The sequence below is a fragment of the Leptodactylus fuscus genome, chromosome 5 (genome assembly GCF_031893055.1).
Source record: "Leptodactylus fuscus isolate aLepFus1 chromosome 5, aLepFus1.hap2, whole genome shotgun sequence".
In the NCBI taxonomy this organism is placed as follows: Eukaryota; Metazoa; Chordata; class Amphibia; order Anura; family Leptodactylidae; genus Leptodactylus; species Leptodactylus fuscus.
The window spans coordinates 91,257,085-91,272,995 of record NC_134269.1 but is presented as its reverse complement, the minus strand read 5'-3'; the positions used below and the strand labels follow the sequence as shown (position 1 = coordinate 91,272,995).

The window sequence follows — 15,911 nt, the reverse complement described above, 5'->3', positions numbered from 1 at the left end:
CACAGACTGGGACAACTATTTTTGGCAGATTCTTATATAGCACACTGGTCTGTTTATATATCATGGTAAATGACTATAGATATACATTTGAGGATTATGGAGAAGCCATACACGCTGCCAGTCAATACAGACGCTATAACTAAGAAATGGTTAAATAGGCTTTAATCTTGGCATTTGCTGTTGATTTGTTTTTAAATGGACTCAGGTCTGCCAGTTTAGTCTAGTATGTCACTGGTACTGATCGGTCAACATTGCAGAGGTCCATTATGTAATATTTAAGGCTGTTTGTCTTTGAGACAATAAGCTTACCAGCATTCACAATAATGGCAATGATACATGTATGCTGCCCTACAGAAATGTCATTAAGAGCACCAAGTATGTCATATAATACAAATGGCACATGAGATATAATGTGCAGGAAGAGACAGCATAAGATCTTCGCTGCCCACAAATAATACACAAATGCCCAGTTTAGCTCATGAACACTAATCCTTTCAGCTATCCCTGATGAGATTACAAGTCTATACATCACAATTTGGGCTTGTCTGACATATTATACAAAGTAGTGATAATAATTAGAGATTATACATTGAAAATCTATTCATTTTATCATAAATATATTTTTCATTCCCACAACACTTTACTATCTCATTCTGAACAGTTCAGTATACAGCAAATAAAATGATCAAATCTCCATCTTTTACCACTAAACCTAGCATTGGATAAGAAAAGTAAACTTGCCCCATGTAGGGTTCTCTGTATAATCCGGAAGCAATCTTGTAGAAATATTGCAAAGCACACAAGAGTTAAAGAGGTTTTATATTGGGGATAAAATATTTCTGATTTATCTTTAGAATATGTCATGAAAGGGAACCTGTCTCTTAAAAATGTAGTGCAGTCTGCAGGCAGGATGTTATAGAGCAGGAGGAGTTCAGCAGATTGATGGGAAAATCAGGTTTGTGAGAAATTATTCGGTATAACTTGTAAAACATTTATACATTGAAATCTCTGCTCTTTCCATGTTGAGAAGTCAAGTGGGTGTTCCCATCAGTGCCTAACAGCTTCCCCCCTATGACTGTGTATACAATAATAGTTGTCAATCACTGATAGGACCACCTCCTTGACGTCTCAGCATACAAGCATCAGAAATTTCATAAAATTAATAACAACTCCTCCTGCTCTACATCATGGTGTCTGCAGACAGAACCGCATTTTCCATGTGATAGGTTCCCCTTAATATCTGATCAGTAGGGGTCTGACAACTAGCATCCCCACAGATCAGCTGTATGAAGTTACTGTAGTCTTTTGGTTAAGCTATGCGGCCTTCTCATTGAATACCAAGCACAGTGCTGTACATTGTATAGCTATTGAGCTAGGTATTACAGTTCATTTCAGCCTCATTCACGTTTATGGGACTAAGCCGTTTACATGCCATGTGATGAATGAAGTTGACACCACTGGACTGTGACGCACAAGCAGTGCTCACCCAAGATGCTGATCTGTGAGGGTCCCAGGTCTCAGATCCCCATTGATCAAATATTGAATATTGTTCAGCAGTGGAAAGTTTTTTGGCCAAGGCCTCAAACAATAGAAAAAGAATAACACTCACCTCACTGATCTGGTCGGTGAGTGGAGAAGTGAGTATTGCTTCTTTTATTTATTTTTTTTAAGCCATTTATTGCCAACATTTGTACCAACTGGACAACCTCTTTAAATGATAAAAAAAGACCTTTCTCTATAGAGATGCAGTGTTGTGTAACACCATCCCACCTTAAAAGTAGCAACAAACAGGCAAAGTTTTATTAAAAAAGAAACAAAAATGCAAAGACTTGTTACCGAATTTCATAGTACAAAATGTTGGACATACTCGGTCTAAGAAAACAAAATGCAAACATTCACTTTAGGACTGGACATAATTCCAAGTCCTAGGGAGATCATAAGGTGCAATATGTTTCTGCAGAAATATGGTTTACAACCCCTTTGGGCACTGTAGTCACAGCCATTACAAGTTGTCATCTAACATCTGCTTTTGTGAATGCAACAAAAATAATTCAGAAACAGCTGCTTTTACAAGAGGACTGCTAAGGGACTTACATTTCATAGTAGGGTCCATCTGTACAATTTTCCTAGTGGTCAGAAGAAAGTGACAGTATTTATATTCTTTAATGAATAAACACTAAAAGGTTATAAAAAAAAAATACTAGAACATCAGATAACCATATAACTAACCAAACAAAAAGAGTAAACATACTAGAACATCAAATAACCAAACAAGTAACCAAACAAAAAAGATTAAACATACTAGAACATCAGATAACTATATGCCCAAACACAGCTTGGTAGCATACAATGGCATGTCTTAAAGTTCCTAGACCCTATTCCAAGTCTGTAAACGGATACCAAAGCCATAAGAATCTGGCTATTTGACCATGACCTCTGCTTGCCATATAAAGTTAAAAAAAAATAAAAAAAAAATCAATAGCCATCCTCCTTTTTACATAGGAATTATACATGAAGGTGTGATACCTTAATACCAATGTAATGCGTAAGATGGTGTATAAGTACAAAGGGTGTGTATGAATTTATTAAGCTGTGTGTACTGTACACATAATTATAAGGATGGTATACTAAACAGGTAGAAGCCACTTACATAACTGCATTATTCCTGGCAGTTCATCACAACCACATTATATCCCAAACACATTCAGACAAGACAAGCTTGCAATTTAGTGAAACTCGTAGGTGAAAACACAAGCTGTGCAAGACCTTTCCGCTGTCCTCTAAATGTTCTCTAAAATAAGTTCTTGAATTTAACAGCAGTGAAAATTACATTGTAAAGGTTAGGCTGGATCCAATTCATTACCAGTTTTTTCCCATTATCTCCTTTTCCATCTATTAGTATTGTCTTATTTCCTTTAATATGATCTTTTCTGTTATTTATATAGCGCCAACATATCCTACAGCTCTGTACACAGTTTGTAACCAGCACATGAATTGGAGTTCTGCACCAATGTCCTAAAATTCGTAGTTAAGAGGGAAACAGAAAAGACAATTCCTATTTCCGCAAAGTTTTAGTTCAGGGGATTTGACTTGTGTTTGTGTTGTGTTGACTTGCACTCCATGATCTTAGGGGGGTCCTCTAGGATTTTGAAAAATAGCCTAAGAGCAGTAAACAGCATGAAATGTATAAAAACGCATACTTACCAAATCCTACACCTAGTGGTGCCATTTGGCTGCTGCAGTTACAGGAATGAATATATGTAATGCAACTGCTGTAGGACTGATGGAGACAACCAGAGCAGCAGTGCTGGAGCAGCAGGGAATATGGGGTGAGGTTTTTACGTAATACCCTTTGCTGCTCTTAGGCAACTTTCTGAAAATCTTAGACAAAACCCTTTCATTGTGTCAGTTATCACATACTATAGGTGCAATCATAGTGACCATTTATAAACAGGAACTAATGTTATGATCCAACATTTTAAGTCTGATAAAAGTAAAAATACATAAAAACCAAACGGCACACACAGAATAAAAATGGGCAATATATGATAATTTAATTATACACAGATCTTTCAACAATACAATATATAGATGAGTCTGGAACAGGTTATTTTTGCTGATTGTTGGTGGTTCTAACAGGGACACAAGTCCCATGAAGGTGATGTCAAGAAGAAGGAGTTTTCCTTGGGATATGTCATCATTATCAGATCAGTAGGGGTCTACTAACTGGCACCCCTACACATCAGCCACTGGCAGTGGAACACACACTAAAAATATAACCAGAAGGAGACAACTGGGTTCTGTGTAGTGGCCAAGCCCAGACACCGCAGCTCAGCTCCTATTATACTGAATGCCGGTTGATCGGCAGTAACTTGGCCTGTAACCCCAATAATATGATATTGATAACAATCCAACATATAGGTCATCATCAATATCATTATCTCTGGCCTTTTATAAAGCAATCCTTAACAAATGTGCCTATCACTTTTGTTAGCAGCAGGAGGGATCTTCCAGCACTCATACAGGGCTGATAATTCCTCTCGGGTGTCCTATGAATCTGTCCACAGATGACAGGTCACTTCTTTACAACTCCAGAACACATGTAGTTATAATAAATGAAAATAAGGGCCCTGTTACACAGCCTGATGCTTGGGCAGGACAACAGGAGATCAATAATATAGCAATTTTACTGGCACATACAGTTTCATTGGTTGTCAGAAACACAACCCTGTTTATACAGGAAATGTGCTATTGACAATCTTGCAATCCATGTCATACAAGAATCACTTGGGCCCATCAGAGTGACAGCCGCTGCTGGTTAGTGGCTCTGTGTCATATCTCATAGAAGGGGTCCTGCCCTTATAGAGCATGATATCGATTTCACTATTCTGCATATTCAATACATTTTGGGATTTTCCAATTGTGAATTGTTGAATCACTATAATTTATAAGACAGAAAGACAGACAGACAGGAATTCAGAGCAGCACTGAGTACAAGCTGGGTACTGGGTACAAGCCTCAGCATCAGGCCTACATAATCCCATAGAAATAAACAAAAATAGGCAGCACTCCAAACGCTTCAGTGAAACAGATTCATTTAAAAAAAAAAAACAACCAAACAATGGTCCACACAATATAGGAGTCCTATGTTTTGAAGACTTTTTGGAATAAATCCGTCTGTTTTTAACTAAAGTGTATGGAGTGCTGCCTTAATTTTGTTTAAATAGGTTTATATGTGAATGGATTTAAATCAATTTTTGTATGGGCGTATAGTGGTGGTGGGGTCATACTAAATTATATACCTTGGGATTTGAGCCAAGATGTTCTAAATACCCCAGAAATGGCCCCAGAAAGTCCCAGAGACTATAACTGCAGCCTTCTGTACTCAGTGAGACTGCATTCCTGTTATTATATTTCAGGATTTGGGAATCTACTTTTAATTTTGCGAGCCCACATGTCTAAACATGTCCCTGGTACTGTATCTTTGGTTCTCCTTTATCTGTATATTTCTTGCCAAAGGAATTGTGCTAGGGTGTGTAGAATTGGATCCCATTGTATACATGCAAATAACTTACATCTACAGTATTAAAATTAAATGCCACCCGGAAGGTTTATTCATATTGTAAAGCTTTTGCTCATTTTAAATGCCATCTTGCTTCATCTTTCATGAGATATAACATATGCTGTTAGAAGCAGGGCAACTTCCTTAAGGCTTCCATTCACTTCAATGGGGGCTACGCGGCAGTACCAACACCAAGCCATTATACAGGAGCTGGAGTTAACTGTTTAAAGGGGCTGTCCAGTTTCAGACCCCTATAACCTGCAACTAACAGTTTTGGTAGAAGCGACCCCCTAATGCTTTTGTTCTCAGAGGAGATAAGCTATTGCCAAAGAAGCTCGCACTTGCTTTCTCCCCATTGAGTACACATGCAAGCTTGGCCGTGTCAAGTATGCAAGAGTAAGGGGGTCAGGAGGAATGGCTTTCGGCTGAATGGACATTTGGCCAATAGCTACTGAAACTGTAAGGTCAGTTTTACTCTCACTAGTCCTAATCTCCTTTCAGTGTTGATCAAATTGAATTATTAAAAGATTTTGCCTTTATTGAAAAATGTAGTTTTCATGCATTTATAGTCTGGAATCATATGAAGTCATTTGTGACTTTTTTTTAAGACAGAGTAAAGGAGAATTTTCATTCATAATTTTCCTTCTGTGTTTCGTCCCGTAAATGTTCACGAAAACAGTGTGATTCTAGTCAAAAACTGGTATTGGATTGGAAGAGTAGAAGCCTTTTCTTTATACTTATATTTTACTCTTATGTGCGATCTACTTATGATTGTGGCAATAACAAATTTCAGGAAAAATCATGTCAAAATTGCAGTGTGTGGGGAAGGCCTCGAAGGGAAGCATCCATAAGTAAAGCTATTCATATACATATATAAAGAAATACTCAGAATGAGCTATACAGAACAATAAGTTGTGTTATGCTGGCAGTCAGATAACACATACCCAGAAGCATGTAAGGACGGTTATGCAGCTGAGAGTGTCCTTGAAATATACCTGAAAAGGCAAATTTACTTCAAGGCAAAAATAAATGCAAATAATTCCAAGATGAGAAACATTTATGTTATGTGAGAAACCATTTTCATCAGAATTGAGGCTTTTAGAGCTGTAGGGGTAAGAGTAAGGCCTTGTTCATATTTGGGACAAAGTTTACGCAGTTTTAATGTTTTTTTTTTTATTATTATTATTATTATTATTTCCTGCTCAGTCTGTATCTAAAAGAATTGAGTTTTACATTTCCTCCATATAGAAACGGATTTGTGGTCTGGGTGAAATGGTGCAATAAAACCTACATCAAAACTGGTCCTAAAGAAGGTTGAAAGCTTGTTGTCTCACTGGAAAATGTTGAATACTATTATCTTGGCAGGCTTACATCAACCTGCGTTGTAATAACATTCCAGGATGAGCAAATTCCTCCTACCAATTATAATGGGCACATACACACACCCTAGCAATCTCCATACTGTTTGCATTTATTGTATACCATTGGCCTCCCGATATAAGTTCTGTCGAGTCTTTGTACTTAGAAGTTGGTTACTTTACATCATCTCTATTTTTATTTATAAAGTCATTACCATCATTTAATACATTTTTTTTTAAGCACATGACAAATGAGGGTCCACTCCGACACTAGAAAAACTTTTCCTCCATCCCCCATGCTGGTCAAAACAGCCAAAGAGTAAAGAAGTGACAGAGAAAAATCGACATGTTCTAAAGTCCTTGCAGGGCTTTCATTAGAAGCGTAAGGAAAAATTCTGTTTGCTGTAATACTCTTGTATCTCAACAACTTGACCATATTTTTTAATTAAAAAAAACAACAATTAAAGTTCAGGTTTATATGGAAAAAAAACAACCTAAGAGTTTAAAGATGGCTGTCTACGCATACCATCCATTGTGCTCTTTCAGTTTCTAAAAGGGTGAGTGAAGCTGAGCTCAGGGATATATAGGTTTATATGAATTAGATCAGGATTTCTAAGTAAAAAGGAGAATTAATGCTGGCTGAACTCCTAGGAGAGACAGAGACCCTGGTACCTTTATGCACACAGGCTGTTTAAGTCTTCCCCACAGCTTTCCCCCCTTTCAGCATGTGAACACAGAAGACTGTCAACCATCCTGAGTTTGGGCGGGGTTATCAGGACTTTCACTGTCTTCCCTAGGAGTCCTGTCATCATTTACTCTGAAATCCTGCTCCAAATCATATAAACCTATATATCACAGAGCTCAGCTTGTCTCCGTCTATCATTTCCAGCTCTCAGACAGGCAGCAGAAATCGCCCTACAGATTCACTTTAAGCACATATTGTTCAGCTTGAAGGAAATCAGAAGCGAGCCATTAACTGTGTAAAAAACACTTCATAGACCTCAGAAGACCGTGGTGCAGCTCTGTCTATGTAGTGTATTGTTGGCCCACAGACCAAGTACCGTCTAATCATTTATCTTCTGTTAATACTTAAGTATCCGGATTTTACATGATTGAAGATCATACAACAAGTAAGTTGTCAGACTGTCATAATGTTCTTAATGGCTCTGGTATACTACGGCTTCTGCTAGTTAAACTAGTAATTTGCAACTTTCATAACCTAGTAGTAGTTTCCATTGCCCTTCTACTATTCTGTGGTTGTATTATACCACACAAAACATAAAACATCCATTATGGCTTGGATAGAAAATAAATTGACTCTACTGGCTGCAACCACTGGGCAAACTTGAAATGCTGGCTTGATTTACCGATAGGCAGTGGCCATCCTAATGGAGGTAGGAGCATGGCTGTCACAAAAGTGTAATGAAAAGATGGATGGTCACCTAGAATTCCTTTTTCACTACCATCGCCTGTGCAATGTATTATCGCACAGCTGCTCAAGGGTTCTGGAAGGTGCGACAAGTGTTTGCCTCTATGTTCAACAGAATTTTCCAGATTCATCGTGAATTAAAATAGAGGTTAGAAATGCTCTTAAAACCCCTCATTTACAACTAACCGAGACAATATCCATGTATAGTTTGTCAGGTTCCCTATGTCCAATGTTTGCTTAGCTGCTGTCTAAAAATGTAAATTAAAGGGGTCTTCACTGCAGCCAATCACTTGCCACATGTCACTTGTCTTGTGTTGACAAGTCATCACTAGTATAGGACTGGGTAGCAAAGGAAAAGGAACAGCACAGGATAAGTGAGCTAAGTATGGACAGTTGTTTCTCACCTTTATACAGCATTATGAGCATGTTTAAAGTATTTCTTGGCTGAATGATCCCTTTAAATTGTGAACCCCGTGGAGTCAGAGACTGGTATAAGCACAACCTCTATACGGCACCATAGAATACATTGGTGCTATTTAAGTAATGGATTATGACAAAATACATCAGCACCACAGAAAAATATGAGAAGAGATGATAAAGGCCTTAGGGGACTACACCAGAAAAACTTGTAGTTTTCCAGGAAGAGTGCAATATAATACATGGTATCTTGGAGGGGTATTCCTGCCAATATGGACATGTTTACATTTGTAGACAATTTTGCAAAAATGAATAATTATTAATAATTTTTCAGATTCTTAAAGTTTTTCTCTAACATTCTTAGGGCTGACAGTCTTTTGCCTTGATCAGTTGCCAATGGATACAACCATGGATACAGGAGTTTTCTACAGTCAGAAACCCACCATGATTTCCTTATTCCCTACAGAGAAGATAAGGAAAGTCAGAAGACAAGGAAATAATGGCTGGGTTACTGACAAGTGCCAGACCATAGAAAACGTCTTCATTAATAGTCATATCCACTGGCAACTGATCAAAATGATTAGAGAAAATATTTAAAACTCTGCAACTTTTTAATTATTTATATTTATACAATGATTGAACTTTTAACAGTCTACAGATGTATATATGGTTATGTTCATGGGATACAAAAGTATGTGCCATATAGATTGGATACAATATATAGATTACAAATGTATGTGCCATATGGATTGGATACAATATAGATTACTGCATGTCTCCATGTGCCATAGTCAGTAGTGGGTTTACTGAGACACATAATACATTTATTATTGGATAACTGTAGTAAAACCAGAGCAGAAGTGATTTGTGCAGAATAAAGTAACTTTCCATATTAATATTCATTTCCACTAAATATAGGCCTTTCATCATAATCCCCTTCTCTTAATTTCTGTATGAATCCAAATAATTAGAGCATAGCAAATAGAAACCACGGAGCAAACATGTAAAGAGATGGCGACTGCTCTGCATAAGTCAGGACCGATAGCCACCACGGATACAAAGATTTCTGCTTTTGCATGTCATGTATAAACAATATGTTGCAAATTACGATTCAGATTAATTCTCTGGATGATCTTAAAGAGGTACGACGCCACCCTCTCTGCAACACCACATTTCTCAAATTGTTGCCAAGAGACTTGGTAGCTTAAGGACATTTGTTTTAGGTTTGCCCTCTGTCTTCTAAAGGCATCTGCAAAATTTCAGTTTACCAAGGACACCAATGACTGGTACAAAACCAAGTAACTAATAAAGTACTGGTGTTCAATGTGTAATTCAGTGTTTAGTAATCCTTTCAGATCTTTAGTTATTAAAGATAAGCAGTGATTGTTCAGGCCTTGCCTCTGTACACATAGATGGTCTACCCAGTAACCACCCAGGAACCTATGGTTCCATTTTCAAGAAACACCCGCACAAAAACATGACTTGCTCCAGAGAGTGGGCAGAGGTGGAAAAATATGACCTGGCACACGATGTTAAACCTCAATGTCACGTAGTCCTACTTCCTGCCATTCTAGAACCTCCCAATTCAATGTCATGTATTTCTATGACATCTTAACATACTCCTAACATATACATTACTTATATATCTTATGGAGCTTATGGGTCTGCTGTCATTGATCCTGCAGTTTCATCTCTCCATGCCTTATTATAGAGAGAATGTACAACTAGTATTGCAAGTCCTGACAATAACATAGAGAAAAGACAGAAATAGAAATAGTGGTGAATACCCATCGAGTCATATCTGACACACTTTATATCATGACTTGTCCTGAAAACTTGCTGACGCACATCACCTCAGGCGAATGCCCAACATGTAACAGTCTGGTACCTACGATACCAACCAAGCAGTAAATCACTTACATAGTCTTAGACTACAAGCTGCTACAATGGACACAAGCAGTAAATGTCTTTCAAGGCAATTCACTTGTTAGCAGAGATCAAACAAAGAATCCTAAAATGTTTAACTGTCTGCAAATATATTGAATTCTTTGAAATTCAGGGTAAAGGTTATCAGGAAATGTTATCCATTTTTGGTTCAAAAACAGTATCTGTTGCGTTGATGCAGTGTCCAACTATCATATATAAAAGCACTTGGAAGAGAACAAAGTGCTTTTCTTCAAGACATGTCTACCAAAACTGAATGTACACGGTTTCTAAGTCTGAATGTACACTCATCTCATTCAACCCATTTTGGACCATGAAGTGTGACGTTTTGGGCATATTTAGAAGATGACAGTCTGCCCATGGACATTTGATGACAGTGGGTGGTATGGGCCAGGGTCACAACTGCTGTTTAACAATAAGGGGCAACTCTAATGTTCCAATGGCCAAATACTGAACATGTACTACTTGGGGAAAGACGCTAAACAGAGATCTGCTTTTGTATTATGCCCTATATTATTCTAAGATAACACAATATTATAATATTATAAGACAATGCAAAAGCGTATGCTTATTTTTAACATGTGTTTCTTAACTCAATACATCCAAGCACGTAAATACATTATAACTGACCTAAGTAATGCTATTGAGAAGCCTTTACACGTGAGACTAGAATATGTTTATATCAAGTTTAGCACCACCTTGTCAATGGTCTATTTAACATAATATACAATATTATAATGCGATAAGAGTTTGGCTATACAGTCTAAAATGATAAGGTTATATCATTTACGCCAGTCACAAAGCTTTAAGGTATGGGATATGCAACATTTTCCACTAAAGCAGTCATGTTTGCCATATACATGTTACCTTAATGGGCACAAGGTCACCCACAAACATATTATGAAATAATTACAAATTATCAGGAGTTACTGCATATTTAGGATGCAAATGTATATAGTCCATTACATTTAACTACATCAACGATCATCTAAAATCTATTAAATCTATAATAATTCTGCGTTTTATACATTCCAGTAAAATGACTACAATGATATTTTATGTTAATCTATGAAAGCATTCAATTGATGACCACTTGTTGACATAGTAATAAAGTCCATCTACTGACCAATGGCAGGTCACCACCCAAAATAGTAACACCCACCACTTTGCCTCGCAGCGATTTTAACAGCGTCTTCTAATGTGAACATAAATGTAACCAGTGATGATGATGATGACGACAACATAAATTATCTATATGTTACAACTTAAGAAAACAGTGAAGTTCTTGCAACAAAAATTATAGTCAAATAAATATAAATCTGATACAAGGCACTTTTGACGATCCTGAATAGAACACCAAATATCATACGGTCTGCATGTTTAGTTACCTATTAGATATTTTTATGTGAAAAATTTTGGAATATATCTGATGAAATATATCATCTATGTATTGGATAAAAGAATAAATCTGATATGAAAATAAAATCCCCCCTTCTTTTGAATACTATGAAATTATTGTAAGAAAACATATAATGAACTTTTATTGATTGCTATCCATACAAGTCAACCAACACAATAGTAGCATAATATTACATAGTATCACTTGTCTAAGATAAGTCTGACTTTTGAGTAAAGGTCCCAGGAACATCTGTGCTCTAAATGTAATAGAATTTTGGCTTTTGCATATAAGAAATTTATAGATTTGTACTAATTCTTATATATTATCTTGCCCAATACAGGAAGCACAGGTCCCACAAAATAATGATGAGTATAGAAAACTTTAGAACATTACCAATCTAGTCCAAGTAAGTCTTAGTCACTAAAGAAGTAACACGCAATATTACAAGATATATAAGAAATACTTCCCAAAAATATATTACTTTTTACATGTGATTCATGTGATCAATGGCCTCTATATACAGCAACATCGCCAACACTGAAAGGTATAAATGAGAACAGAAGTATTTATATTAAATACTACCAGTTACCAAAAACTTTATATTATAGTACCTTAATACAGACGCTACCGAGTTTGTCTTTTTTTTTTTTAAATCCAATTTGACAATTTTTCCAATGATAAATGATACTACACTAAAGACAACAGTAAAAAATAAAGTAAATAAAATTAAGACTGAGGCCACTTGGGCTGACTCATAGTTATTAAAATTGTGGTGAAGATTCTGGCACAGGCGTAGGTCTCTAAGTGTTATATCTAGTATTTAGTAGTTTTAGTAAGTGGTCGCCAAAGTCACATGAATCTCCAAATTGAGCCACAGTGCTAAATGGTTTCCACAGCTTAACCACAGAAATGGGCATCACTTTTACTTTTGTACTTTGATAGAAATCAACATATGGTTTTACGTGCCAATAGCAAATTTGTGTAATAGATAGCTGGTTCCTGGTAGTTGGCATGTTTATTAAGTTGTGACTCAGTTTTTAGCTTTTGTGAATATGATGTCCTCAATTTATGATATTGAGAAACCATATATAGAATTTCAGATTTCAACCATTATAGCAATATACATTAGTGTACAGGATCATACTGGGCGATAATCAAAAGGTACCTGCATCTATGAGCTTCAATGGTTTAATGCTGTTTTTTTCTTATTATTTTACATATAGAGCATATATGTACGTGTAGTTCCTTGAACACAGACAGGTTGGACAAGAGAAACAAGTGGTTCTTGCTTTTGGCAAAGTATCTTCACAATGCTACCTCCAACAACCCTACTGTATGTAGAATATTCTCCAGTGTCCTCAGGCTGAGGCCCAAACATTCACCACATCTTGTCATTGGAGAATGCAGAATCCAGATATACAAAGGCTTACATGTACAAGTCAATGCACACAACGCAGCACACAAATGTAGAAAAGTTCAGTGTTTCAGGTATATTATATATGAGCTTGTCAAGTATGGCAAAGGTCTGCTGTAATGCTAAGTTGAGTTTATTATTCACAACAAAACTAAGTTTCACATACATAAGAGAACTGTGTTTGTCATATGTACTACATATGTAGTAGAGCCGAGTTTGTAAGTCAACACTCGTAGTCATTTTCCTAACGTCTGTTTCCGTTTTTACACAAAACAATAAGAAGCCCAACTGCATAATATTAACAGTGGCATTTAGGACAATGCACATGTTACTCAGCCCCAGGGTAAAAAATTCTGTTTGGGTAGATTTCTATGAAAATGAGGTACAGATCAAATAGTCAAATAGTAATTGTTACTGTATAATTGGTTGCTAGTTCCTTTTTAAGCCACATAATACTTTAATTTACACTGACATCAATTACATACAGATGATACAGATGCATAGCGGTTTATAATATAACCACAATATGATGATTGTATGACATGTCACATTACCGTGACCGAATTCTGCATAACGTATGTGAAGAAAGGGACCTAAATGTACAGTGCACAGGACATTAGAGGACAGATACTTTAGACAAACGTAAAAAGCGTAACCAGCATCTACCTTCACAGATGTAGTAGAGCTGAATTTATCATTAAACGCTGGGGAGGGGGGCTTCTCAATAGAAAACCGAATTAGAAACAATAAATCAGGGGTACCTGCAAGTCCTATAAAAGGCAAACATATCGCCCTGAAATATCACAGAATAAAAGACTCTGCTCTACTTTATCTGTATTATGGGAAACATAGTAGACAATTCCAGAAAAGTTGTCACATTACACGAATGATAAAACTGACAACTCTTCTCCACCATAACATCTCAAGAGCTCACACTAAAAGTGATAAGGAATATAAATCAGGAACTTCTCACATATTATCAGCACAAAGACTGTGGTAACTTTTAGACCAAAGAGCTTACACTCCATTACCGCTAAAAAAAGCCATAAATAATTAGATACAAGCAGCTGACTGAAAACACTTCAACAATGGGGACTGTTACATCATGAATGAAGTGTACAGCAAATACCAGGCAATGCATATGGCATTACATACAATAACAAAAAGATGTATGCTACCATTGCCACTCCGTCATTAAAGTGACCAAATAGGAACAAAGTAAATAATAACAACTGAAGATGGAGTCCTATGACAAAACATAAAATACAAAAGTATTACAGCTAGTGGTGAGAAACTACCTAGTTTCAATGTCTTCATATTATCAAATTCGGTATTACATCATGCCGCGAGCAATCGCTACGCAATACCCCTTCATACACCTAAATATTATGTAGATACTCTAAAACTTCATATACTAGGCCTAGACTCTCACAAATAGGATTCGCCATCACTGTCAATGGCCCAAACTTGGAAGAAGAAGCAAAGCTCAGCTTTACCCCAGTAACTAAATGGTTCCTTAAGCGCAATGCGAAGGCCTCTTCTGTTGAGCTGACATATTTCCAACCTGACATCAAGATACTATAGGAATGGGTTAAGGTGTCATATAAAAACACAATGCAAAAATCTCAAAATCTTCTTCCCATATGATAATTATTTGGTATTAGGTAAGATCTGCCATTACAAGATGTTATACAACCATGCACGATATACATGTGTACCAACCAGCCATAACATTAAAACCAGTTGCCTAATACATGGCTACACAGAACCATACAAACAAAGAGCAATCCTTGCCACCTTTCTATTATAGTCAGAATTAACATTTTCTTAATTACTTTAGCTCTTCTTTGAGATTGGACTGGACAGTCAATGAATGTCAATGAAGCTTGAGCAACCATGATACTGTAGTTGGTGTTACAGTTGTCCTTCCTTGGACCGCTTTTAGAAGGTACTAACCACTTCACACTAGGAATATCCTATAAGATCTGCCTTTTTGGAGCTTTGCCCTGGTCGTCTAGACATGGCAGTCTGGTCCTGCTCAGATCCTTATTCAGGACCATTTTATTCTGCTTCCAGCAAATCAACTTCAAGAAGATATATATATATACACACATACATACATATATATATATATATATATATATATATATATATATATATATATATATACACATAATTATATAAAACGTTTTATATATATATATATATATATATATATATAAAATTAAGTACACCACACACAGATGGGTGAGTTGCAACCTGACCTTTCTCAAGGTTACTCAGGAAACTTCTGATACACTTCACACAAACTAATGCACCTTAAATGTACAATGTCATATAATTTTATGAAATATAAAAAATGATGACTACAGAATTAGTGTAAAGTCATGGATTGGTAGGAGAGGAAACACAGACCCTTATCTTGAACTGCTGTGTTACTAGTTTGTTGCTGTTGTAGTTCTTATATTATCTATTCTTATCTTGTAGTTCTTATACTAACATTTAACTCTATAAAGCAACAATATAAGGACCAGAGACTATTCTGCAGGCTTTCTTTCACAATTGACGCCTTTCATGCCATATCCAGAGTACCTGTTGCTTTACGTACATTTTAGAATAGCCCACTCTGTAGATTGTAGAACTGTATATCTAATATTCTACAAAGACAACGAGCGCCTGCAATGAAGATTTGATGTGGAATGAGTTAATATGGACGTCAGAGCATACAAGAGAACCCATTAAGTCATTACGACATCTATAATTATACGGCCCATTGGTAATAATGGCAGTTATGTATAAACACAGACGCAGAGACAAAACCACAAATCTCTCCGACTCGGATGCACTAATAGGCCAATGGCCTAAACCTCACCTAAATCCTGAGCAGC

General features: G+C 36.5%; 1 protein-coding gene across 2 annotated transcripts in view; it reads right to left on the bottom strand.

The window, feature by feature from the left end:
* The window catches only part of LOC142203168 (nuclear receptor ROR-alpha), a 313,765-nt gene that overhangs the window by 27,609 nt on the left and 270,245 nt on the right, over positions 1-15,911 (bottom strand). The window lies entirely within an intron of this gene.